Source organism: Pituophis catenifer, unplaced genomic scaffold (assembly GCF_029215685.1).
Source record: "Pituophis catenifer annectens isolate HBS135680 unplaced genomic scaffold, rPitCat1.0.hap2 SCAF_17, whole genome shotgun sequence".
Classification (NCBI taxonomy): domain Eukaryota; kingdom Metazoa; phylum Chordata; class Lepidosauria; order Squamata; family Colubridae; genus Pituophis; species Pituophis catenifer.
Window position 1 is genome coordinate 12,016,384 of NW_027256897.1, and position 25,712 is coordinate 12,042,095.

The 25,712-nt window shown below is 48.2% G+C and overlaps 3 pseudogenes; 1 reads left to right on the forward strand and 2 right to left on the reverse strand.

Moving 5' to 3' along the window:
- Positions 1 to 25,712, forward strand: part of LOC139325875 (uncharacterized) — a 181,465-nt pseudogene that overhangs the window by 72,619 nt on the left and 83,134 nt on the right.
- Positions 2,573 to 4,270, reverse strand: LOC139325843 (zinc finger protein 420-like; annotated as a pseudogene).
- The window catches only part of LOC139325577 (uncharacterized), an 87,283-nt pseudogene continuing 73,833 nt past the window's right edge, over positions 12,263 to 25,712 (reverse strand).

A 25,712-nucleotide genomic window follows, 5' to 3' on the forward strand; every position in this document is an offset into this window, starting at 1 on the left:
GTGTAACCACCACTACGTGATTGCTGATAACTTGATTCCATCTTCTCCGGCGTAGATGGGAAAATGTAAGCATTTGGTTCTTTAGGGTTTGAGGCTTCAGCTGCTGAAGGTGGACTTAGTTTGTGGGAACAGTTCAGAAGTAAAATTAGTTGCGAGTCAAGGCAGCTGAAGTTTAGCCTGAAACCAGCACATGAAAATAGTCTTAAGAGTCTGCTTGATAGGTGGCTCTTACACTTGTAGGATACAAGAAGGAAACTGGTGTGTTTCATGTTAGGAACCAGAGTTTGATGGATTAAAAAAAAAAAAATCCAGAAAATTGGGGTTTTATTTTGTTTCATATAAGCAACTTGGCTTTCTTACTAATGCCATGTTCTGTCCCCGTCTCACACACTCACTCAAACAGCCAGCCGAGGGTTAAATAAACTTCTTTCAAACAATACTGATAAGGAACTTGGCAGAAACTCTGTAATTGCCTGCCAAGCATTTCTTTACTCCGATAACAAAACATAAACAAAGTACACACAGTAATAGTCCAAGAGTAATAAAATCCACAACGTCCAAAGGTACAAAGTGACTCGCCAGAAGATTTAGCTTTGTCCGTCACAGAGTCCGAATGGCCACCACACTCCCTTTTATAGCCTGTGGGGTGTGGTCCAGTGACTCAATTTAATATCTGGCATGCCTCCTTTTCTGCTGCGCACGCTTATCCCGTCGGCGCTAGCGTGGGTCCAACCATAATGTTTCTTCGTCATTCTCTGACAGCTCGGAAACACCTGGCTCCTGGCCAATCTCTTCCCCTTCGGGAGACACCTGAGGCATTGCCAGAGAGGAGGGGCCTGGAGAGGGAGGCCTGGCCATCTCCTCTCCTTCATGTTCAGAGCCTTCTTCCTCCGATAAGATAGGCTCGGAGGACGGAGCCACAACATGCGGATAGCTTAATAATCCAGAGTTTGTTTCAGAGAACAGAAATCACTGACAAGGCTCAGAAAAGGCTTGGCCTACGCTCCGTCTCTGGGCAGCCTTGAATTTGGGAAGAGAAGAGACGTTCCTTCTCTATAAACCTCTCTGGACGATTCCCTACTTTACCTCTCACAGTTCCTCATCACAGAGCAAAAGCTCTCCCAACCACAATGATCCAGGAATAGAAATAATAATTTTAGATATAAAGAATTGCTCTCTCTCCTTTGCTCTCTGTAGGGATTAGTATCCTGAACTCGGGACGTTGGTTCCTCTGGATAACTTTGAACATCAGCTCACGGATGTCCTACACAAGAAGCCTCCTCCCCCCATCTCCCCCCCTCCTCCTGCAAGACCAACCCTTGAGAAAAGGCCTAGGGCAGAGGAGGAGGAGACTGAGGCAAAGTCTAAGGAAGGAAGTGAATTCACAGCAAGTTAAATGGAGTGTGTGATTCTGTTGCCTCAAATTGTAAGCTTCATCGCTAATTTAAAATGACACATAAGCCCTTTTAACATGGTTGTCTACACAATGCATTTTTTCCCCGTCTTAACCAAGGCACTTTATCTGGTATGTGAGAATCAATGTTCTACGTGCACCAATGCCAGGCAAATGTCTGTAGGAGGCGAAGAAACCAATCACTCAAGCTGCCCATTTAGCACAAAAGGCAAAGCTCTTTGGATGTAGACTGCATTCTGTTAAGGGAAGCACCACTCATTAACGTAGCTCTGGATGAACTTCCCATCGCATTCCCTTTGGGTTGCCCTGCTGTTTTGTGTTTTGCTCCATCATCCCAGGTGAGCTCCCCCCATTATTTCTGCTTAGGTGAGGCACCTTTTCCTGACACCATGTTGTTAGATGGTGCCAAGTTTAAGGACAGAAAGAGAGAGCGAAATTTTCTCCTCAAATTTTGAACTTGATTGAATTACCAGCAGGGTTGATCTCCTCTTGGGGCAGGCAGCACAGCAGCACTGGCTTTAGGCCAGGCAGAGGGAGGGCTGGATCCTGTGTCAGAGCAGCCCTCAACTACAGCCCTTGGACAGGGATCAGGCAGGGATCTCGTCCACAGCTGCCCAGTTGAGAATCCAACATTCCTGAACCACTGACAGATGGACATCCAGACTCATACAAGGCCTCCGCCCCTCCCAGGACAGCCTGCTCTGCTAGTTGCCATCAGAATGACCGACAGCAGTCAAACTCAGGCCTGGGACCCTGGGCATGGCCCTGGAAGACTAAAGGAATTTATTAAAAGAAAAAGATGTATTGAATTTATTAAAAGTGAAACTTTTAATTGGATTTTATTACCTTTCCTGCCAGTTATATAAAGTTGAATCTGGTTTTCCCATTGACTTTTCTTGTAGGAAGGTCACAAAAGGTGACGAGACCCTGGAACACTGCCGTCATAAAAAGGAATCAGTTTATAAGCGTCTGAATTTTGATCATGTGACATTAATGTGAAAAAGAGCCTTACGTCACTCTTTTCAGTGCGATTGTAACTTTGAACAGTCACTAAATGAAGTGCTGTAAGTCGAGTACTAACTATCTGGTTATTCTCCCATGTTGATTCGTTGATACTTATAAAGACTTCCGCTCTCCCAGAAACTTTCCATACTCCAGTCACTGATATGGTTTTACTCTTGTGTGAAGCATTTGATGTCTATACAGAGAACCTCTCCTATTGAAACTCTTTCCACACTCCAGGCATTTATGAGGTTTTTCTCCTGAGTGGCTCCTTTGATGGTTATAGAGGGTGCTGCTATGACTGAAGCTCTTTCCACACTCCAGGCATTTATGTGGTTTTTCTCCTGTGTGGATTTTTTGATGTTTATAAAAGTTTCCACTGTGATTGAATGTCTTTTCATACATCAGGCTTCATCTGGTTCCTCTAATGAATGGATTCTTTGATGCCTATTAAGGCTTCTCTTGTATCTAAAACTCTCTCCACATTCCAGGCATTTATATGGTTCCTCCCTTGAATGGATCCTTTGATGTTTATGAAGGCTGCTGCTTTGACTGAAGCTCCTTCCACACTCCAGGCATTTATGAGGTTTTTCTCCTGTGTGGATCCTTAGGTGAATCTGAAGATGTCCATTTTTTTTGAAGGTTTTTCCACATTCCAGGCACTGATGTTTCTTTCCTCCGTCCTGGATCCTTTGGGGATCTCCAGGTCTTCCGAAGGACCCTCCGCCCTCCAGGCATTTCTTTAGTTGCTCTCCAGAATGGATCCTTTGATGTTTATAAAGGTTGCTGCTATCACTGAAGCTCTTTCCACACTCCAGGCACTTGTGAGGTTTCTCTCCTGTGTGGCTCCTCTGATGTCTAGAAAGGTTTGCCAACTGACTTGAAGCTCTTTCTGCATTCTAGGCACTTATAAGGTTTCTCTCCTGTCTGTATTCTTTGATGTTTATAAAAGTTTCCACTGTGGTTGAATGTCTTTTCATACATCATGACTATATCTAGTTCCTCTAATGAATGGATTCCTTGATGCCTATTAAGGCTTCTCTTGTATATAAAACTCTTTCCACATTCCAGGCATTTATATGGTTCCCCCCCGAATGGATCCTTTGATGTGTATAAAGGGTGCTCCTATCACTGAAGCACTTTCCACACTCCAAGCATTTATGAGGTTTTTCTCTGGAATGGATCCTTTGATGTCTATAAAGGCTGCTCTTATGACTGAAGCTCATTCCACACTCCAGGCATTTATTCAGTTTCTCTCCTGAGTGGATCCTTAAATGACTTTCAAGATGGTCGTTTCTTTTGAAAGATTTTTCACATTCCGGGCACTGATATTTCCTTTCTCCTGTGTGGATGGTTAGATGCCTTTGAAGATCTCCGTTTTTTTTGGAAGGATTTTTCACATTCGGGGCATTTGTGCCTCCTTCCTCTCCTGTCGATCCCTCCACCCTCCAGGCACTTATTGGATTCCTCTCCTGAGTGGATCCTTTGATGTCTATAAAGGTTTCCCCTCACATTGAATCTCTTTCCACACTCAAGGCATTTGTATGGTTTCTCTCCCGAATGGATCCTTTGATGTTGATCAAGATTTGATCTCCCATTGAACTTCTTTCCACACTCAAGACATTGATATCGGTTTCCAACTGAGTGGTTTTTTAGATGGTTTTCAAAATATCCATTTGTTTTGAAGCATTTTTCACATTCCGGGCATTCGTATTTCTTCTCTCTTGAATGGATCGTTAGATGGTTTTTCAGATTTCTATTACTTTTAAAGGATTTTCCACATTCTGGGCATTCATATTTCTTTTCTCCTAATAGTCCACATTTCCAACACGTGGCTGAGAGATTTGGAAACATTTTCGCTAACCTAGCTGGCGCTAAATACCACCTGTGTAGCATTTTATAATGGTTTTCTCTGAATGTTGCTGATTTCGTCATTTTATAATTCCTATTCCAGGCCACCTCCCAGTCGTTAAAATTTAATCTGTATCCCAAATTTTTTTCCAGATATTTAGCTGATTTTTTGCTATAATCTCTGCCCTATCCTCATCTAGTAAGAAGTTATATATTTTTGCTAGCGTTTTCTTGTCCACTCCCCAAATAATTTTATCAAAATTTCCACACTTAGATTCTATGCCGAATTGGTCTCTGTCTTTCTGAAATCTTGAATTAATCTGCAAGTAATTCCACCAATCTAAGTTAAAACCCTGGTCCCTCAATATATCCAAAGATTTGAGCTTCCCCTTTTCATCAAGAATATCTTTATACGTGCCCAATTTATAGTCATCTCTCCTGTTTGGGGCCGCCAACGCTTCCATAATGGAAAGCCAGTTAGGTACCTTAGTATAAATCCTCTGTCTAATTTCCTCCCACATATGTATGAGTGTCTCCTTAATTTTATGTTTGTGAAAGTAGGATTTTTTTCTTGTTCTTTGTGTCCCACAGGTGAGCGTGCTATCCTTCTAATAGGTCATGTCCTTCTAATGTCAGGATTCTCCTATTTCGTAACGTGATCCACACCTTAATCCAAATTACTTTCGCCGCCTTTTGGTATATTTCCCAATCGGGGAGCCCGAATCCTCCCAAATTTCTTTTTCCTTGCAGTATCTTGAGGGAGATCCTCGATTTCTTACCCTCCCATAAGAAGTTTCTAATATGTTTGTTCAGGTCCAGAAAGAATTTTTTATCTAAGGTTATCGGAATATTTTGGAATAGATACAGAATTTTAGGTAGGATGTTCATTTTGATTGCTGCTCTTTTACCAATCAGAGAGAGTTTTAGCTTTTTCCATCTTTCTAGGTCCTGATATATTTTTTACAGTAATGGGGTATAATTGTCTTCTTTTAGTGATGAGAATCTCGCGGTGATCCATATTCCTAAATATTTTATTTTCTTAACTACCTGGAGGCCTAATAAGTCTTCCACTTCCTTTTTTGTGTGTCTGTCATATTTTTCACTATTATTTTAGTTTTTTTCCTATTAAGTTTAAGGCCCGCCACTTCTCCATAGTTCTGTATTTCCTGCATTAATTTTAAACCAGTTTCTAATGGATCTTCTATTATGAGGGCTACGTTGTCTGCAAAAGCTTGCATTTTAAATATTTCCTTCCTAATCTTTAATCCTTTAATTTCTTTATTGGCTCTGATCTTTCTAAGTAGCACCTCTAGCGCCAAAATATAAAGTAAGGGGGATAGGGGACATCCCTGCCTCACTCCTTTTTGAATCTGAAATATCTGGGTTTTATCTCCATTCATTAATATGTTCGCCCTCTGTTTATGATTGGCTTTTCCTGCTTTCTTTGCGTCTTTCTTACTTGGCTTTCTTTCTTACCTCGCACGTGGAGCCATATTGGTGGGCACGTGAGCTCAGCTCCAGCACGCATGCCCGCGCAGGCCAGCTGATTTTCGGGCCTTCTGGGCCCACTGAAAGCAGGGAAGCAGGTTGTTTTTGGCCTACGGAGCATGGGGGGGTGGGGAAGACCGTTTTCCCCCCTCCCCTAGAAAGGCTCTGGAGCCTGGGGAGAGCAAAAAAGGGCTTCCGGTCCCACCGGAAGTCAGCAAATGGGACATTTCTGGCCTCCGGAAGGACTCCGGGGTGGGGGGGGGAAGGCCATTTTCGCCCTCCCCAGGCTCCTAGAAAGTCTCGAGCCTGGGGAGGGTGAAAAACAGCCCTACTGGGCCCACTGTGTCATCATGTGTCAAAAGAGGGGGGAGAGCGGGGGGTCGTGTGTGTATGCATGGGGGACCACATAGAATTATGGGTGTGGGCACATACTCGCACGAACCCCTCCCCCCCCGCATTTGGCACACGATGGCAAAAAGGTTAGCCATCATTGTACTATATGGTCTCTCAGCCAACTCTTAAATTGGCTTCACTGCTGCTCATTCGACCTTCTGTGACTTAGATAGGGCGCAGGGGATGCTGGGAGTCACAGTCAGAGAGGCTCCCGGAGAAGGGAGCCCGAGGCCTGGTCTGGTGGGCAGACGGTGAGGTGGACGCTGTGCCAGCCTTGGCCTGTCCAGAAGAGGCGGAGGCTTCAGCCTTCCTTCCCAGGCGGACCTGGAACTGCCCTCTGGGGAAGGGGACAAAGCCGTGACCCACTTCTCTTTTGCCCCTTCAGGAAGACAGAGGAGCCCGGTGGAGGAAGGAAAGAAGCGCCACCTGAGAGAAGAGGAGGCTCCACGGAGCTGTTCTGCCCAGTCCCGGCACCGCTTCCCCAGGAGACCGCGGGGATAGGCCTGGACCTCCAGGGCTGCAGGCGGGATGAGCCAAGCGGGACCCTGGGAAAGGGGGCTGCCTGGAGGGAGCTGCAGGGAGAAGGAAACAGGCGGAGACCCCGAGATGGGCCTAGAGGGCGGAGAATCCTTCATGTCTGCATGTCTTCTCCGCCTTATTTGCAAAAATAAATCCAGGATTCTAATAAATTCTCTATATGGATTCAATAACTGACAAATTTGTTTTTAAGAAGCAACTACATGGCCTCTGTGTGATCCAGGATAATTCTTGCTCCTAGGTAGAAGAACTAGGAATTCATGCACAAAAGCAGAGCAACTCCAGTTAAAATCAAGCTAAGGATGAGAACCTCCTGCCAATGGATCCTGCTGGTGAATTTCCTCTCATTCCAAATCATTATTGTGGGAAAAAGGGAGCAGGAAATCATGCAATTTTGATAGGATCCAAGTTGGTTTCTTTCTGGGTCCCTTTAACTGCTGGATCCCTCAACATTTGGAACTTGGCCAAAAAAGGCTCATGTGCTTTGGGGGTTCAGCATCATTAAGCTGTAAGGTCCCAAAATATACTTGAGTCACCAGAATGCCAAAGAGAGAGACTCAAGACGAGGCTTGCAAAAAAAGCAGATTTTATTCATGGCCAAAAACAAAATAGTGGGTGGGACAATATCTGGAACATACAGATACAATGCATGCGAGGAGATATGCACCCCTTGGGGAAGGTATGGCGTCCCTTTATACCCACAGAGACATCAGCTTAGTACCCAATTCTGGCCTCCTGGTTTAGCTTTGTGTATTCCTTGTTGCCCTGCAAAGGAATAGAAGCCTCCCAATTAGCCTTATCTCTTCCTTTGTTCTCCCAATTGCTCATTTGGCCCCCTGGGCTGCAGGGAACAGATCAAAGGTGTAAGTTAGAGCTGAAGTGTAAATTATCCCTCGGATGATGATGTCTGCAGTTCCAGCTGAGATGCCTACCATGCTCTTAGATGGCACAAGAAAAACAGGAAGAATGCAGAATATTCTTAAAAAGAGACTGAAATTTACTCCACAGTTGTTCTTATTGGGTATAACTACGGACTGTACAGTTGCAGAGACTAAACTGATTTTGAACTTGATAACAGCAGCAAGATTGTTGGTAGCACAACATTGGAAGAAGGACTTTTTGCCTACTATTGATGACTGGATATTGAAAGTAACTAACTTAGCTGAAATGGCTAAAATTTCAGCATATTTGAAGGATCAAACACAAGAAAGGTATATACAGGACTGGAGAAGATGGATTGATTATATACAAAATAAGTATCAGACCAAAAAATATCAAATAGCTTATGAATGATTTCTTGATATTAAAAGTTTTATGTCTAAGAAGTAGGATTTTATATATGGGGGGTTAAGAATTTTTTTTTAGGGGGTGTTAGTTTAATGATTGGTTAAGCAATTTAGTTTATTGTTAAAAGTCAATAGAAATACCTTGTGATCTGCTCTGGGAAGTCGGGGAGGGGGTGCGGGGGTTGGGTGGGAGGGTTGTGGGGAAATTGTGTTTGTTTTAAAACTTTTTCAAGAAAAAAAAAAAAAAGAAAATCAGGAAGAAGATTGATATGGGTTCAGATCAAATGGCAGGAACAAATGTTTGACAAATACCAGAGACATTACAGAGGCCTAATAACAGAATGTGTTTGTTACAGGAGATACATAAAGGCATAATATATGTGATACAAATGCAAAGGCATCTATGTATTACAGGAACCTCAATGGTTACAGAATCTGGTATACCAGTATATCATATTCTAGTATTATTTATTATATCCTTATTATTTTTTCCCTTCAAAGCTATGCAATATTTTGTTTTTGCAGAAGTGGTTCAAGGGAGACAGGATTTTGTCCTGGATTTTGTGATTCAGAAAAAGATGCCTCACCTAAGCAGAAATAATGGGGGGAGCTCAGCTGGGATGATGGAAAAAAGCACAAAACAACATGGCAACACAAAGGGTGCGATGGGAAGTTTATCCAGAGCTACATTAATGAGTGGAGCTTCTGTGCCATCATATTCAACATGTATCATCATTTTCTTAGTACATAATTATCTTTCTTCTTACATTTGAATTTAATGTATTGTGAATTTAATGTATGAAATAAATATATTTCGCCCATATTTCTTATTTTTACATTGCCTATTGCCTCTATTCAGTCTCTATCCATTGATAAAATTTCCCCCATATGCTGTAACACTCCGATTCTTCCTTCCCACTAATTGCTAATATTAATCTACTCATTTCTGCACATTCTAATATTTTCTTAATTAGCTCTCCCTTAGTAGGAATTTTTTCTGCTTCCCAATTTTGTGCAAATACCATTCTTGCTGCCTTTATTACATGTATAATCAAATATGTATTTTCTCTACTAAATTTCTCCGGTAAAATACCCAACAGGAACAGCTCCGGTTTAAGATCAATGTGTTGCTGTATCAGTTTTTGTGATTATTGTGATTATTGTGCCCAATAATTTCTCGCTTCTGGACATGTCCACCACATGTAATAGTACGATCCCGATGTCTGGTGGCATTTCCAACATTTAGCTGATTTATCTTTGAACATTTTTGCCAATCTATTTTCAGTGACATGTGCCAACTATAAAACATGTCACCAGAAAGATTGGCAAAAATGTTCAAAGATAAACTTTGTTTAAATTTTTAAATAAATGTTGTACCAGGATGTTACACTGATTGATTAATGATGAATTGTTTGTTTAAAAATAAAAAGAAGTTTTTTTCTCAAAAAAAAAAAAAAGAGTGGAGCTTCCCTTGACAGAGGCAGTCTACATCCAACAGTCTGTCTTTTGTGAGAAACGGGCAGCTTGAGTGATTGGTTTGGTCGCCTCCTTCAGACATTTGCCTGGCACTGGTGGGTGTGGAAAAGGCGGAGCAGGTGAGCTTTGGGAGGAGGCCAAGGGAGGCCTGCCATCTCTGAGGGAATTCTGAGGGCTTCATGACCTCACCCATGCAGGCTCAACTGCCAGTTACTGTCAGTTATCAGAGTGAAGGTGCCTTCCAAGAGGTGGGTTGGTTTCTGAAGGGCTCCTGGACTCTGGGAAATCTTCCCTCTATTTGCAGCCAATTTACCAGAGTTGTATTGCAAGGGTGAAAATGCCCATTTGGCCTCTTACCTGCCTGGGTGCCCCTCCAACCTCCCCCCCCACCTTGCCTAGGGAGGGAGCCTGGATGCGGGGGGAGTCCCAGTCCCAGAAGGGCCCCTCAACCTCTGCCTGTCAGAATGCAGGAGGGGCCCCCGAAGGGGAGACCCCAAAGATCAAAGGGAGCCCCCCCCCGCCTCACCTCTACGCGGGACTCGGGACTTGTGCAGGCGCCCTCTGGCTGCTTGAAGGAAGGCGGACGCCGATTTATCTGATGAGAAAGTCTAGTAATGGGGGACTTTATCCTGACAACTGGGGGACACCCAGTCTCTGCACCTAGTGGGGCATCAAAGAGGTCCCCAATGAGTCACTTAAAACATTCTTTTAACTGCCCACCATTCAGTCAACTCACTGCAGCTCCCCAAAAGCTGTTTTAAAAACAATACAACACATAAAAACATGGAAAATGAAAACAAAGAAAATCCAGGCACCAATCCATGCCTCCTTCTCCTTGTCTGACCTCCCAGCGCCTGGGGAAAAGCCGGGTGTTTAAGGCTGAAAGGCTGGAAGCCCTTTGAGAATCTGGCTCGTATCTCACAAAGCTTCCTTGGCCTTAGAGAGTCCCTTTAGCAGTTTCTGCTGGAAGACAAGGAGACCGTTGAGAGAATCGAACTGACAAGAGTTTCTGATGTCTGGGGAGGGTCTTACATGGTATGGACAGTTCACACCCCCAACAATGGAGGCCAAATTAGCCCTAGATTCAGTCACAGCACACTTGCTTCAATTAGGCACTGAGTCCGATGACTATTTAAAGGCAACTTATTAAGAATATTGTAGCAAAGAGATTTCCCTTAATGAAAAGAGGGAATCTAGGACACAGAATCGGGTTTCTTTTTATTCTCAATACAATGGAAAAAATACAAAATAAGAGTTGATTGCATGGAAGAAATAAGGGTGGATAAAAATTGATTAAAAAAAATAAATAAAAAAAATCATAATTTTGATTTAAATGGGATTTTTTTTGTTATTTTTTATCAAATTTATTTTAATAAAGTGCTTTTGGGGTAAAAATCCCCTTGGGATTTCTATTCTATTCTATTCTATTCTATTCTATTCTATTAGAATAAATTCGAATAGAATTTTTTATTGGCCAAGTGTCATTGGACATACAAAGAATTTGTCTTGGTGCATATGCTCTCAGTGTACATAAAAGAAAAGATTTGTTCATCAAGAATCATAAAGATAATTTTCCATTTAAGATACATTAATAATTTAGTTTATTCAGGTTGAAATGGAGCTTAGTTATGTAGCATGAAGCTGTATATTCTGCAATATTTACATTTTGGGTAAGCTAATTCAATGAATCCAAGCACCGCAAGCTGAAATAACATGCACTGCATTGATACATCCACAGAGTTTCACAGTAACCATGAGATAACTCATAAAGCAAAGGGCAGGAATATTCCTTTTCCCCATTTTTCTTCAAATATACTATATGTAGACTGCAAACTGTATGATTCTTTGGAAAGAAATGCATCTGTACCATCAGCCTCTAAGTGTGAGGGGAAAGGGCAAGCAGTAAAAATGGAAGTGAAACCTTCTAAGCAGCTTATAAATATAACATTAAAGAGCACCTGTCATTTCAGATCCATCATGGCAGGGACAATAGAAAAAGTCCTTTATTATTCATCCTGAGAAAGTCCCTTATTTGGCAGTTATTATTAACCCTTCTTTACTTAATTGAAGAAAAGATAAATAAATAATTCCTCTTATTCGAATTGTTATAATTATATCATTATTCTGATCCTTTGTACATACACTGAGAGCTTGTGAACTGGAGAAAAATTCCTTGTGTGTCTATTCGCAGTTGGCGAAATTAAAAATTCAATTCAGTTCAATTCCTGAGATACAGTCTGGGACTGTAAATTTAAAGACAATTTATTAGAATATTGTCGCAAAGAGATTTCCCTTAATGAAAAAAGGGAATCCAGGACACAGAATTGGGTTTCATTTTATACTCCATACAGTAGAAAAAAAATAAAAAACAAGAGCTGATTGCATGGAAGAAATCACCCTGCTCAAGTTACAGTTACATCAGAGACATGGACAGTAACATCCCATAATATTAAGCATAACCACTGAAATGGGTCTTGCATTAAAAGAACATTCACATGGGAAATGGCATGTCTGTTGTGAAAAGGTACAATTTAGACCAGTTGAAAAATCTAGCATGTACAATTGAAACAGTCCTTTATTATTCAGCCTGAGAAAGTCCCTTATTTGGCAGTTATTATTTACCCTTATTGTCTTCTTTACACATTTGGAGTAAAGACAAATAATTTCTCTTATTGGAATTATTATAATGATCATGAATATGCACTAGGTGAATTCCTAGTGTGTCTATTTACACTTGGCCAAATTAAATATACAATTCAATTCAATTCCTGAGATACACCGTGACTGAAGGTCTTCTCACACTCAGGTGTGTTTATCATTTTTCTCCCATGTGAATTCTTTGGTGTCGATTGAGGCTACTACGCTCAATATAGGTCTTTCCACACTCCAGGCATTAATGTGGTTTTTCTCCTGAGTGGATCCTTTGATGCACGGAAAGATTTCCTCTCTGATTGAAGCTATTTCCACACTCCAGACACTTATGTGGTTTCTCTCCTGTGTGGATCCTTTGATGTGCATAAAGGATGCTCCTCCAACTGAAGCTCTTTCCACACTCCAGACACTTATGTGGTTTCTCTCCTGTGTGGATCTTTTGATGTGCATAAAGATGTCCCCTCTGACTGAAGCTCTTTCCACACTCCAGACACTTATGTGGTTTCTCTCCTGTGTGGATCCTTTGATGTGCATAAAGATGTCCCCTCTGACTGAAGCTCTTTCCACACTCCAGACACTTATGTGGTTTTTCTCCTGTGTGGATTCTTTGATGCTGGGAAAGTTTTCTTTTCTGACTGAAACTCTCTCCACACTCCAGGCACTGATACGGTTTCTCTCCTCAGTGGATTCTTTGATGCACGGAAAGATTTCCTCTCTGACTGAAGCTCTTTCCACACTCCAGGCACTGATACGGTTTCTCTCCTGAGTGGATCGTTTGATGTATGTGCAGACTTCCTCTCGTACTGAAGCTCTTTCCACACTCCAGGCATTTATGTGCTTTTTCTCCTAAATGGATTGTTTGATGCTGGGAAAGTTTTCTTCTCTGACTGAAACTCTCACCACACTCCAGGCACTGATATCGTTTCTCTCTCAAATGGATTCTTTGATGCACGGAAAGATTTCCTCTCTGACTGAAGCTCTTTCCACACCCCAGGCACTGATATGGTTTCTCTCCTGAATGGATCCTTTGATGTCTGTGCAGACGTTCTCTCCTACTGAAGCTCTTTCCACACTCCAGACACTTATGAGGTTTTTCTCCTGTGTGGATTCTTAGATGCCTTTGAAGAGCTCTGTTTCTTTTGAAGGATTTTCCACATTCCGGGCACTGATGTTCCTTTGCTTCCTCCTGGATCCTTCGGGCCTTTGGGGGTCTTCCGAAGGAGCATCCGCCCTCCAGACCCATCTCAGGGTGTCCGCCCATTTCCTCCTCCCCACATCGCCCTCCAGGCAGCCACCTTTCCCGGGATCCCCCTGGGCTCATCCCTCCTGCAGCCCCGGAGCCCCCTGGCCTTTCCCCACCATCTCCCCGGGAAGCCGCGCCAGGACCGGGCAGGGCTGCTCCGCGGGGCACGCTCTCCTCCTCCTCCTCCTCTCGGGCGGCGCCTCTTTCCTGCATTCGTTGCCATCCTCCGTCCTCCTGCAGGGGAGAAAGAGAAGAGGGTCACGGCTGCATCCCCTTCCCCGCAGGGCAGGCCCAGACCCAGGCCCCCGCCTCCCACGGGCCTCCCAGGCATGCTCAAGGCAGACAAGGCCTCCTTCCCAGCCTCCCGTCTCCCTCCCCGCCCTCAAGACTAGGCCTCGAGATTCCAAGCCTCCCTCCTCAGGAGACCCTCCCAGACTTCAACTCCCAGCATTCCCTGCGCCCAACCTGCATCATCCCGGCTTCTCTGTCGCCGATTCAGGCAGCTTCCCTCGTTGCCCGTTTTGTTTCCGGAAGTGGAGGCTTCACACACTTTTTTCTCCACTAGTTCCGCCTTTTCCTTTGGAGGATCCGCCCCTCGGAGTCCATTTGCCAATCGCCGACATCCCGAGCGCGACCGATCAGGGTCCTTCTTCCTGCAACAAGGCACATGGCACCTGTGCAGTTCCGCAAGTTATTACGGTCTATTTTTTGTCTAACTGTTTCTTTAAATTCTGCTTAGTGGGGGTGTAACTGACTCCTTCAGAATGAGCTGATGTTTAATTTCATGCCGTGCGTCTGCGTGGGTGATTTAACGTGAGAGCAATCTCTCAACAAAGTCTGAAAAGGAACTATTAACAGTGTCCTGAAGGCTTTTATTTATTTATTTTTTAATGTATCATAAAACACTCTATAACTAATCTCCAGAGTGCAAAAATTTTTTTCCAGGGCTGGGGAGGTTTGTTGGGACATGTTCCCATCTGCTTCCACATATTGACTTTTAAAGAGCCCTTTTATTGCCAAAAGTTTTTTAGAAGGTAAATCAAATTCTTTTCATGGGCAGGACTTCCCCGTTATCTTTTTTAAAAACAATAATATTAGTCTTGGATATCTCACCAAGCTCCTCAGATACTGCGTCTGCTGCTTGGAAAGACCTCCCCCCATACTCACGAAAGATTGTCGCCGTGTTTCAGGCTAAATCGTGGTGCACAGCCTCTTCCAGGCGGTGAGAACAGGGGTTCCAAGAGACGTATAGCCTCAAGGGCTATCATGTCGGGGTACCTGGCAATTCTGCCTCCATACTCACGATTTATGGGAGGGTGCTTTGTCCGCAGACGACCGGCCCTGGTTTGCAGAGGCTTCTTCCAGCCGAATGAGTATGATCTGTCCCCGTCCCCACACACACACACACAGCCAGTCGAGGGTTAAGGAAACACTTTGGAACGCACTCAGTTCTTATCTCCGACTTGGCAGCGATAGACACACCGTCTGCCAAGTTACTTTATTTTCACAAACAGACAGATAAGATACGAACGTTCAAGAAAGTCCAAACAGAAATAATATTTCTCCCAGCAGTTCCGGACGAGGCTTTAGTGACTCCAAGGTTTTGCTTTGTTCGTCACAAAAGATCCTTGACCACCACTCTCTATTATATAGTCTCTGGGGTGTGGTCTCTGGGGTGTGGTCCAGTGACTCAGTTCTAATCCCTAGCACGCCTCCCAAGCTGCTGCAAACGTTTATCACGCCTTCGGAGGCGTGCGTCCAGGAATGATGTGTCATTATCACTTTGACTCGAATCAGCTGTCTCCTCTCCCTCGGCCGGCACTTGAGACAATGCCAGAGGGGAGGGGCCTGGAGAGGGAGGCCTGGCTGACTCCTCTTCCTCATGCTCGGAGCTTTCTTCCTCCGATGGGACAGGCTCAGAGGGCGGGGCCACAACACTATCCCCCACCGCAGGGCCCTTCCCCCGGGTCTGACGGTCGGGATGGGGTCGGGACGGGAACTGTTCGTGGAAAGCCCGCACCAGGTCAGGGGCCTGAACGGCAGACGCGTCCACCCAGGTGAAATCCTCGGGCCCGTACCCCTTCCAGGCGATGAGGTATTGGAAGCGCCCCTTCAGCCAACGGGAGTCCCGGATACTGTCCACCTCGTACGTCGAGGCGTCGTCCTCGTCGGCTGCGGCTGGGGGGGCAGGCGTCGGCGGGCGGCGGAGATGGCTCGCGGGGGCCTCAGGGACCAGGAGGGACCGATGAAAAACAGGGTGGAGCCGCATGGAGCGGGGTAGAGTCAACCGGTAGGCCACTGGATTGATGACCGCCTCGATAGGGAAGGGACCGATAAAGCGTTGGGCCAGTTTCCGTACCGGCCAGTCCGTGGGGAGGTGTTTTGTGGACAACCACACCCGATCTCTTACTTCCAGCGGTGGCGTCGCCCGGCGGGCGCGATCGGCGAACCGTTTATAATCCTCTTTCGCCCGGATCAGCTGCCGCCGCACCAGTTGCTGCACCGCCTGCAGCTCTGAGAGGAAGTCCCGGGTCTCGGGAACAGGGGAGTCCATGATGGTCAACGGGAAAAGCCGTGGATGGTATCCGACGTTGGCATGGAACGGGGTCATCTAGGTGGAGGTGTGTTGGGAGTTATTAAAGGCGAACTCCGCCAGGGGAAGGTACTCGGCCCAGTTGTCCTGCTGCTGGTTGACAAAACAGCGGAGGTACTGCTCCAGTATGCCGATGACCTTCTCCGTGCCCCCGTCAGTCTCCGGATGGTGCGACGACGACAGGCACACCTGCACCTCCAGCGCGGCCATCAGGCTTTTCCAGAAGCGGGCCGTGAACTGGGCCCCGCGGTCCGAAACCACCCGGTCCGGCAGGCCGTGGAGGCGGAAGATATGTTGCAGGAACAGGCGAGCCGTGGTGCGGGCCGAGGGCAGGCCGCGGCACGGGATGAAATGTGCCATCTTCGTGAGTGCATCCACCACCACGAGGACGGTCGTGTACGTAGCGGACAGGGGCAGGTCTGTCAGGAAGTCCATGGAGATGGCTCCCCACGGTCTCTCCGGTGTCGGCAGCGGCTGGAGGAGTCCAGGAGGGGGGCCGGACGCGGCTTTGGCCTGTCGGCACGTCACACAGGACGTCACGTAGGCGTGCACGTCGTGCCGTACCCGAGGCCACCAAAAAGTCCGTGTCACCAGGTTCAAAGTCTTAAAGAAGCCGAAGTGCCCCGCCGCGGGGTTGTCATGACACTGGTTCATGACGAGGGCTCGGAGCGGACTCGTGGGCACATACAGCCGACCCCGATGTCTGAGCAAGCCCTCCTCCACGGTCCATGGGGACGCGGGGCCGACGTCCGCTCTCCGCTGCTGCGACCAGTCGTCCCGTCGCTGCGCTTCCAGCACCTGAGCCCGCAGGTCCACCGGTTCCTGGACCGCGGCCAAGGAGTCCGCTGGCAGCACCGTCCGGGGGGGAAGGGAGTCCTTGGGGCAAAAGTATTCCGGCTTACGGGATAGCGCGTCCGCCCTCTGGTTGAGGTTGCTCGGAATGTAGGTGACGTGGAAGTTGAACCGGGCGAAAAACAACGACCACCGGATCTGCCGCTGGTTCAACTTCCGTGCCGTGGTGAGGTGCTCCAGGTTCCGATGGTCCGTCCGCACCTCCACCTGGTGTCGGGCCCCCTCGAGGTGATGTCGCCAAGCCTCGAACGCGGCCTTGATGGCCAGCAACTCCTTTTCCCAGATGGTGTAGTTGCGCTCGGAAGGGTTGAGTTTCCGGGAGTAGTATGCGCAGGGAAAAAGAGTGCCGCCATCCACCGGAGCCTGTAGCAGCACCGCCCCAATCGCCACGTTGGACGCGTCCGTCTCCACCACGAACGGACGGTGTGGATTGGGGTGCCTCAGGACTGGCTCCGTGAGGAAGGCCTGCTTGAGGACCTCGAAGGCCTGCTGCTGCGGGGGCCCCCACTGGAACGGGACCTTCTTCCGAAGGAGCTGGGTCAACGGCAAGGTCAGGGTGGCGAAGCCCGGGATGAAGGTCCGATAGTAGTTGGCGAATCCCAACAGACGCTGGACGTCCTTCACCCGACGCGGGGGTTCCCAACTGCGCAAGGCCTCCACCTTGTGCGGGTCCATCGCGATGCCCTCGGGGGTGATGATGTGCCCGAGGAACTCTATGGAAGTCTGGAAGAAGTAGCATTTCTCCAACTTCGCATAGAGCTGGTGCTCCCGCAGGCGCTGCAGGACCTGGCGGACATGCTGGAGGTGACTTTCCGGGGTCCGGGAATAGATCAAAATGTCATCCAAGTAGATCACCACGAACCGATCCAGCATGTCCCGGAACACATCGTTCATCAAGTGCTGGAAGACCGCGGGGGCGTTGGTCAACCCGAACGGCATGACGGTATACTCGAAGTGTCCGTACCACGTGCCGAACGCCGTCTTCCACTCGTCCCCCTCTCTCACGCGCACCAGGTTGTAAGCCCCTCGGAGATCGAGCTTAGTGAAGATCGAGGCCTCCCGCAACCTCTCCATCAGCTCCGGGATCAGCGGCAGGGGGTAGCGATTTCGCACTGTGATGGCGTTCAAGCGCCAGTAGTCGCAACACAGGCGCAAGTCCCCCGTCTTCTTTTTAACGAAGAGGACCGGGGCCGAGAGCGGGGAGGTCGAAGGCCGGATGAACCCACGGGCCAGGTTCTTTTCCAGAAAGTCCCGTAAGGCAGCCAGCTCGGGCTCCGACATGGAGTACAGGCGTCCCGAGGGCAGGGGCGCGTTGGGCATTAGGTCCACCGCACAGTCGTAGGGTCGGTGCGGGGGCAAGCGGTCCGCCTCCTTCTCGCTGAACACGTCGGCGAAGGGCGTCAGCTCCGGAGGCAAGGAGACGTTTGGGGCAGAGACGTCCTGGCCGGCGCAGGTGTGGCGAAGGTGGTCGACACACTGCAGGCTCGGGAACGAGATGGCGTTTCTCGACCACGCCACCTGAGGGTCGTGCGCCCGAAGCCAGGCCATCCCCAGGACCAAGGGAAAGTGCAGATCCGCCGTTACGTAAAACTGGATCGCCTCCTCGTGGTTTCCAATGGCGAGGGGCAAGGGCTGGGTAGCGGTTTTGATGGGTCCCGCCACGAGTTCCCGCCCATCTATAGTTTCAACCCTCAACGGAGGGTCCACTGGAACCAAGGGGACTTTGTAATGGGCCACAAAGGCCTGGTCCATAAAGTTCGTGGTGGCCCCCGAGTCCACCAGCGCGTGCGCTTGGAGCCCCTCCGACCGGTTAGCCAACAACACCCGGGTGTTCAAAATCAGGTGCCGAGGGGGCTCACAGTCCACAGCCGCCGACTCCGGCGGGGCATGGTCACGTGCCTGACCCAGAGTTTCCCCTAGGCCAGGCCTGGCCCGTTTCCCGGCAGGTCATGCCGAGACTCCGGAACAGGCTTGAGCGGTCCACTCCGCTTCCGGGGACACGAGGCGGCAAAATGTCCCGCCTCGCCGCAATAGAGGCACAACCCCCCTTGACGTCTCCGCATCCGCTCCTGGGCCGTCAGTTGAGGTCTGGCTGCTCCGAGCTCCATAGGCTCCTCAGCCGTCGCCACAAAACGCTGTGCGGTCCTGAGCGCTGTCGGTGCGAAACGCAGGGGTGCCGACGCTGTCGATGGTTCCGGAAGAGCCCGACGGGGCCGTCGCCGTTGCAAGCGGGCGTCGATGTGCAGGCATTGGGTCACCAGCGCGTCGAGGGTCGGTGGCGCCTCCACACGAACCAGCTCGTCCTGCATCTCGTCGGAAAGGCCGTCCTGGAAGGCGTCCATCAGCGCCACCTCATTCCAAGCCGAATCCTGGCCTAGCAGTCGGAACTCTGCAATATAGTCCTGCAGGGGGCGCTTGCCTTGGCGGAGGTCCTTGATGCGCCTCGCTGCCGTCTGCACCCGGAGGGGGTCCTCAAACATGGTGCGCAGGTGTTGTAAAAAGCCCTGAAAGTCCAGGAGCAAGGGGCTATCTTGCAACAACAGGGGCGTGGCCCATCGGGCGGCAGTGCCTGAGAGGGAGCTGATAACAAATGCCACCCGAGCCCGGTCATCCGGAAAATCCTCCGGCCTCATTGCCATAAACAGTTGGCATTGTCCCAAGAAGGCCGGAAACATCTCCTGCTGCCCAGAAAACCTATCTGGCACATTCACTGGGCATCTCGGACGGGGAGGGGGAGGAGGTGGAGCTGCAGGAGCATTTCCCAAAGCAAGTTGGGCAGTTAGCTGTGCTACTTGCTGTTGCAGAAGCTGATTGGCCTCCAGCATCTGCTGTATCTGCTGCTGCAGCTGTTGGTCCATCGTGGGTTAACGATGGAGTATGTGGTGACGAACAAGATGATCTGTCCCCGTCCCCACACACACACACACAGCCAGTCGAGGGTTAAGGAAACACTTTGGAACGCACTCAGTTCTTATCTCCGACTTGGCAGCGATAGACACACCGTCTGCCAAGTTACTTTATTTTCACAAACAGACAGATAAGATACGAACGTTCAAGAAAGTCCAAACAGAAATAATATTTCTCCCAGCAGTTCCGGACGAGGCTTTAGTGACTCCAAGGTTTTGCTTTGTTCGTCACAAAAGATCCTTGACCACCACTCTCTATTATATAGTCTCTGGGGTGTGGTCTCTGGGGTGTGGTCCAGTGACTCAGTTCTAATCCCTAGCACGCCTCCCAAGCTGCTGCAAACGTTTATCACGCCTTCGGAGGCGTGCGTCCAGGAATGATGTGTCATTATCACTTTGACTCGAATCAGCTGTCTCCTCTCCCTCGGCCGGCACTTGAGACAATGCCAGAGGGGAGGGGCCTGGAGAGGGAGGCCTGGCTGACTCCTCTTCCTCATGCTCGGAGCTTTCTTCCTCCGATGGGACAGGCTCAGAGGGCGGGGCCACAACAGAGTATGAAATTACTAAGAGACATATAGCTACAAGCAGGGTTATCACGTCGGGGTCACCAGATGTTGAATTCATTCTGGCGGGCTTCTCATGAGGATTCCAGTTTAGAAAAAACACAGGACAAGTGTTTTCTCGGGATGAGAGAGCAGCAAACAAAAGGCTACAATCTCTTTTATTAGTTATCCAAATACAGCGTCATCAGAAGGCGTTATTATGGCTACACATCTCATATTACATACAAGAGATAGGAAAGCAATGGTAAAGATGCAAAGCAAAACCTAACTCTGGCTGCTTGGTACCAGATACTACCAGGCGAGAGGCCCATCTCTGTTATCTGATTCTCAGGAATGTGTTTACAAAGAGATAGGAGATGTGTCTGCTTTGCTTCTCAGGAATGTTTATACAAGGAGATATCTTTGCTTTTGCAGGCACAGCCTATGTTATAAACAAAGAGAGAATGAATAGGGCCCTTCAGAGAGTATCCATATGAACCCGCTTTTCATAGTTTGATTATTTCGATGCTAAGCTCCATACAAGTGTCCAACCAGTTAAACTGGTCTATACATGTACTATGGCCACTGCATTCCCACATTGATGTCTATAAAGATGTCCCCTCTCACTGAATCGCTTTCCACACTCAAGGCATTTATGAGGTTTTACTCCTGAGTGGATTCTTTGATGTCTATAAAGATGTCCCCTCTGACTGAATCTCTTTCCACACTCCAGGCAAATGCATATGTGGTTTTTCTCCTGAGTGGATTTTTTGATGTCTATAGAGGGTGCTCCTATCACCAAAGCTCTTTCAACACTCCAGGCACTTATGAGGTTTCTCTCCTGTGTGGATAATTAGGTGGCTTTGAAGATTTCCTTTTCTTTTGAAGGTTTTACAACATTGTGGGCACTGATGTTCATTTTCTTCCTCCTGGATCCTTCGGGGCTTTCGGGGGTTTTCAAAGGAACCTCCGCCCTCCAAGCCTGTCTCGGGGTCTCCGCCCGTTTCCTCCTCTCCGCATCGCCCTCCAGGCAGCTGCCTTTCCCGGGCTCCCCCTGGGCTTCTCCTGCCTGCAGCCCCGGAGCCCCCCCGGCCTTTCCCCGCCGTCTCCAGGGGAAGCCGTGCCGGGACTGGGCAGGGCTGCTCCGTGGGGCCCGCTCTCCTCTTCCTCCTCCTCTCGGGCGGCGCCACTTTCCTGCATCCGCCACCATCCTCCGTCCTCCTGCAGGGGAGAGAGAGAAGAGGGTCACGGCTGCGTCCCCTTCCCCACAGGGGAGGCCCAGGTCCAAGCCCCCCCCCGTGCGGAACTGAAAGAGACCCTCCCGGACTACGATTCCCAGCATCCCCTGCGCCAAACCTGCATCAAAGGGCCTCCTCTGTCGCCGATTCAGGCAGCTTCCCTCACTGCCTTTTTTGTTTCCGGAAGTGGAGGCTTCACGCCCTTTTCTCTCCACTAGTTCCGCCTTTTCCCTTGTAGGATCTGCTCCTTGGAGTCCATTTGCCCATTGCTGACATCCCGAGCGTGACCAATCAGCGTCCTTCTTCCTGCAACAAGGCACATGGCACCTGCGCAGTTCCGCAAGTTATTATGGTCCGGGGCGGAGGTGGGACGGGGGGGGCTTTCTTTGAACTTTAGGGTCCAGTCTCCCCCCCCCGTATTGAGGCCAGCGGAGGTCAGGGGTTGAAGCCTTATATGAGCCCATGAAGGGCAGTCAGTTGGGTCTACTGTGGGACCTTCGGAGACCCTGAGTTTGAATCAGCCGCTCTTTGTGTCCTGGATTCCCTCTTTTCATTGAGGGAAATCTCTTTGCTACAATATTCTAATAAATTGCCTTTGAATGCTCCTCCCACTCAGATCCTCATTGGAGCAAGTGTGCTGTGGCTGAATCTATTGCTAATTTGAACTTTATTGTTGGGGGTGCAAAGGAGCTTCTCCCTGCCATTGTTTGATATAATCTATGTGGATTTCCCAAATGTGGGGACCTATTAAGACCATCCCCAAGCATCTGAAGCTCTCAGTTGGATTCCCTGAATGGTCCCCTTGTCTTCCAGCAGAAACCCCTACAAGGGACTCTCTAAGGCCAAGGAAGCTTTGTGAGATATGAGCCATATTCTTAAAAAGCCCCCACCCTTTTAGCCTTTAAACCCCTGGCTTTTCCCCAGGCGCTGGGAGGTCAGACAAGGAGAAGGTGGCATGGATTGGCCCCAGGTTTTTCTTTGATGGTTTTTATTTTATGTTTTAATGTGTTGGATACTTTTGAAAACACCCTTTTGGGAGCTGCATAGAGTTAACTGAAAGATGGGCAGTTATAAGAAGGTTTTAAATGAAGAAGACTCATTGGGGACCTGTTTGGTCCTCCCACTAGGTGCAGAGACTGGGTGTTCCCCAGTTGTCAGGATAGGGAAAGTCCCCCATTCCTCTGCTTTCTGTTCATCAGCTAAATGCTTAGCAAAAGGTGCATCTAGCTCAGTGGTGTCAAACTCTTATTTCCTTCAGGGCTGCATCAGGGTTATGTTTGACCCCGGGGGGGGGTGCCTGGGTAGGCGTGGCCAGCTCATCTTCACTCTTCTTTTTTTTTATTGAAAAAAAGGACTTCCCTCAGACCCTCCCTCCCTCATAACCTTCCTTCCTTCCTCCTGCCCTCCCCTCCCCTCCCTTCCCTTTTCTTCTTTTTCCTTCTCTTTTTCCTTCTTTTTCCTTCCTTCCTCCCTTCTCGTCTTTCCTTCTATGCCTTTTCTCCTTCCTGGCCCTTCTTGGATGCTCAAATGCAAAAGGAGAAACATTTCTTTTGCTTTTAGTTTCTTTTCCTAATCCTCTGCCGGTGAAAATGGAGCTGGGGGCAGAGGAGTGCAGGCGGCCGTTGCAACTGAAAACTGGGCCTGGTAGGGCTACACGCTTACCTCCCGAGCTCTGTTTTCACTGGCAGAGGCATTGTGGGCCAGTCCGATCTGTTCCCCATGGGCCAGATCCAAGCACCCTTCAGTTTGACGCCCCTGATCTAGTTCCTCCGATTGGGCAGTCCATCGTATACACCTATGGCAACCTCATTCCGTTTTCCTTTCATATTAACCCAAATGCATTCAAGGAGGTTTTCTTCATTTTTTACTTTTTGCATTTCTACAAAGGTGCAGCTGTTTAAGTGCAACTCCACCTCCACCTCTTTTTATTAGGTGTTTTGGAAAATTTAAATCCTCCTGAGTTTCATCCCACCATGTTTTAGTAACGGCAGCAAACTCATCTTTGCTCTCGTGTTCTGGGACGTCAGGTTCCCTCTGTTTATTCTTCATACTTTGGGTGTTGATGTGTAGGCATCTCCTCCTTTTTTTATTCTCCCTGTGTTTCCTTCCTACACCTGCATTAGTCCCGGAGGGTTGAGAAAATAATTTCCAAAGAACTTGGCTCACAAACAGTTTATTCAACAACTTTATTTTCTCTCTCTACTCCAAGATCTCTGAATGAATTTGGCAGCTCTTTGACTTCTCAGAGGGAAGGGAAAGAATTCAAACTCTTTGCTTCCTTTCCCCACCTGTCCTTCCCACAAATCACAAGAGACACGCTTCAAAAACAATAAATTAGCGATACCTTCAAGTATAGCAGCCAAGGTGATCCCTGCAACAGCTTTTCTTCTCCTGCTCTGCCCCATCCTGGAGGAAGGGAAGGGCCTGGCCTTCTCCACCAGCTGACCTTCCCCTCTGCAGCAGAGAAGCGGAGTGCGGCTTTGGCCTCGCGGCACGGAGACCCTTACTGTGGCATGAAGCAAAGGGTGGGGCTGTTTGCTCCAGCAGCCACCACGCCTCCCTCACTGCCCACGGACTCTGAGGAGAAAGGCTTTCCGGGTGTGGCTATGCCCAGAAAGGGGGATTTGGGACCCTTTGAACCCTCAGGGCACCTTCTCTACCACTGGAGGCTTTGTAGGATGCGATCAAAGATGCTTTTGCTGAGGAGACAATTTGGGGTATTCTCAACCAGCAAGGTGAACAATCCCCCACCTCGGCCCTTCCGTTCATCAAGCTGGCCATTCGATGGGCGGGATGGAGACAGGGAAGCAGAGCCAGCCCTTCCCTGTAGTTGCCAGGGTTTCTGAGCTGCTGCAGTTGGGTTCCCATGACCACAAGTGATGGATTTCTCCTCCACCAAGAGCCCGGATCCTTTGGCTCAAGATACAGGTTGCATGAAGGGCCCTTTTCCTCCTGACGGTGGGAGGCTTCCTCATAGGTTTTTTTTGGGGGGGGAAAGGCACCCTAAAAACACAGCCAGTTGGGTTCACTGAGTTGTGCAGATGGCCTGGACTGGTTCACGGAGGGCAGGGGCTCTTCTGGGGCTGCGACCTTATAGCAGACTATAAAGGGGACCCAGTTTAGTCCATGGATTAAGGCACCAGGGTAGAAAGCAACAGACCTGGAGTTCAAGTCCCTCTTTCGGTGCAGCTCACCTCACAGGGTTGTTGTTGGGGGAAGAGAGGAGGGGGGCGCGTTGCACGTTTCATTACTTACTAGCTAACATCATAGTTGCTGGAAGGGTGTGGGGGCCTCAGCGAGCTAAAAAGACCCCTCATTTCAACCCTGAGCTACAAATATTCTTCTATTTTGTTTTAAAACAAAGGAAAATATCCCCGATTAGTAAAAACCAATCCAGGATTCTAGTAAATAAGATCTTACAACTCACAAATGTGTTTTTAAGAAGCATCTATATGGCCTCCGTTTCATCCAGGACAATTCTTGTTCCTAGACAGAAGAACTAGGAATTCATGCAGAAAAGGAGACCATCTCCAGTTAAAGAGGAGCTAAGGAAGAGAACCTCCTGCCAATGGTTCCTGCTAGTGAATTTCCTCACAGAAGTCAGTAACGAAATGATGAAACCATAAAATACATTGAGTGCTTGTGAAGCGCAAACAGAAAACATTGATTCTGGATAAAATTCCACACGTGACCAATTTTTGTGTCAGTCTTTCCCAGCTGGGTTTGTGTCTTTCCTGAAAGTTGCAGATGTATTTAGAGACACTCGGAATACTCTGTTGTGTAGTTGCTGAAAAAGCAAGTTCTCACATACCAAATAAAGAGCCTTTGTCAAGAAGGGAAAAACAAGCAACCTTTAAAAAAAAGGTATAGACTGCCATGTTAATATGTCATTTTAAGTTAGTCATTTCAAAGGTGCCAGTCCGTGGGTGGAGGGCTACATCGCAGGCCACACTGGCCTGGGCAGCAGCAGCAGCAGGAGCCCCCTCCAAAGGGGGAGGGGGTGGAGGAGGAAAATATATATGTGTGTCAACTGGAGCATCAGGTTTCCAAGGGTTCAAAAAAAAATGAAAAATCCAAATATGCAGGGGTCAGTATTGGAGATTTCCCCCCTCTGCTGTACTTTTCCAAAGGGGCCCTTCAGAAAGGAGGAGGGATGAAAAAGGAGAAGATGAATCCATGTAGGTGTGTGTATGTGTGTGGGGGGGGGGTCTGTGGAGGGGCTGGCAAGGCAGCTCTGGG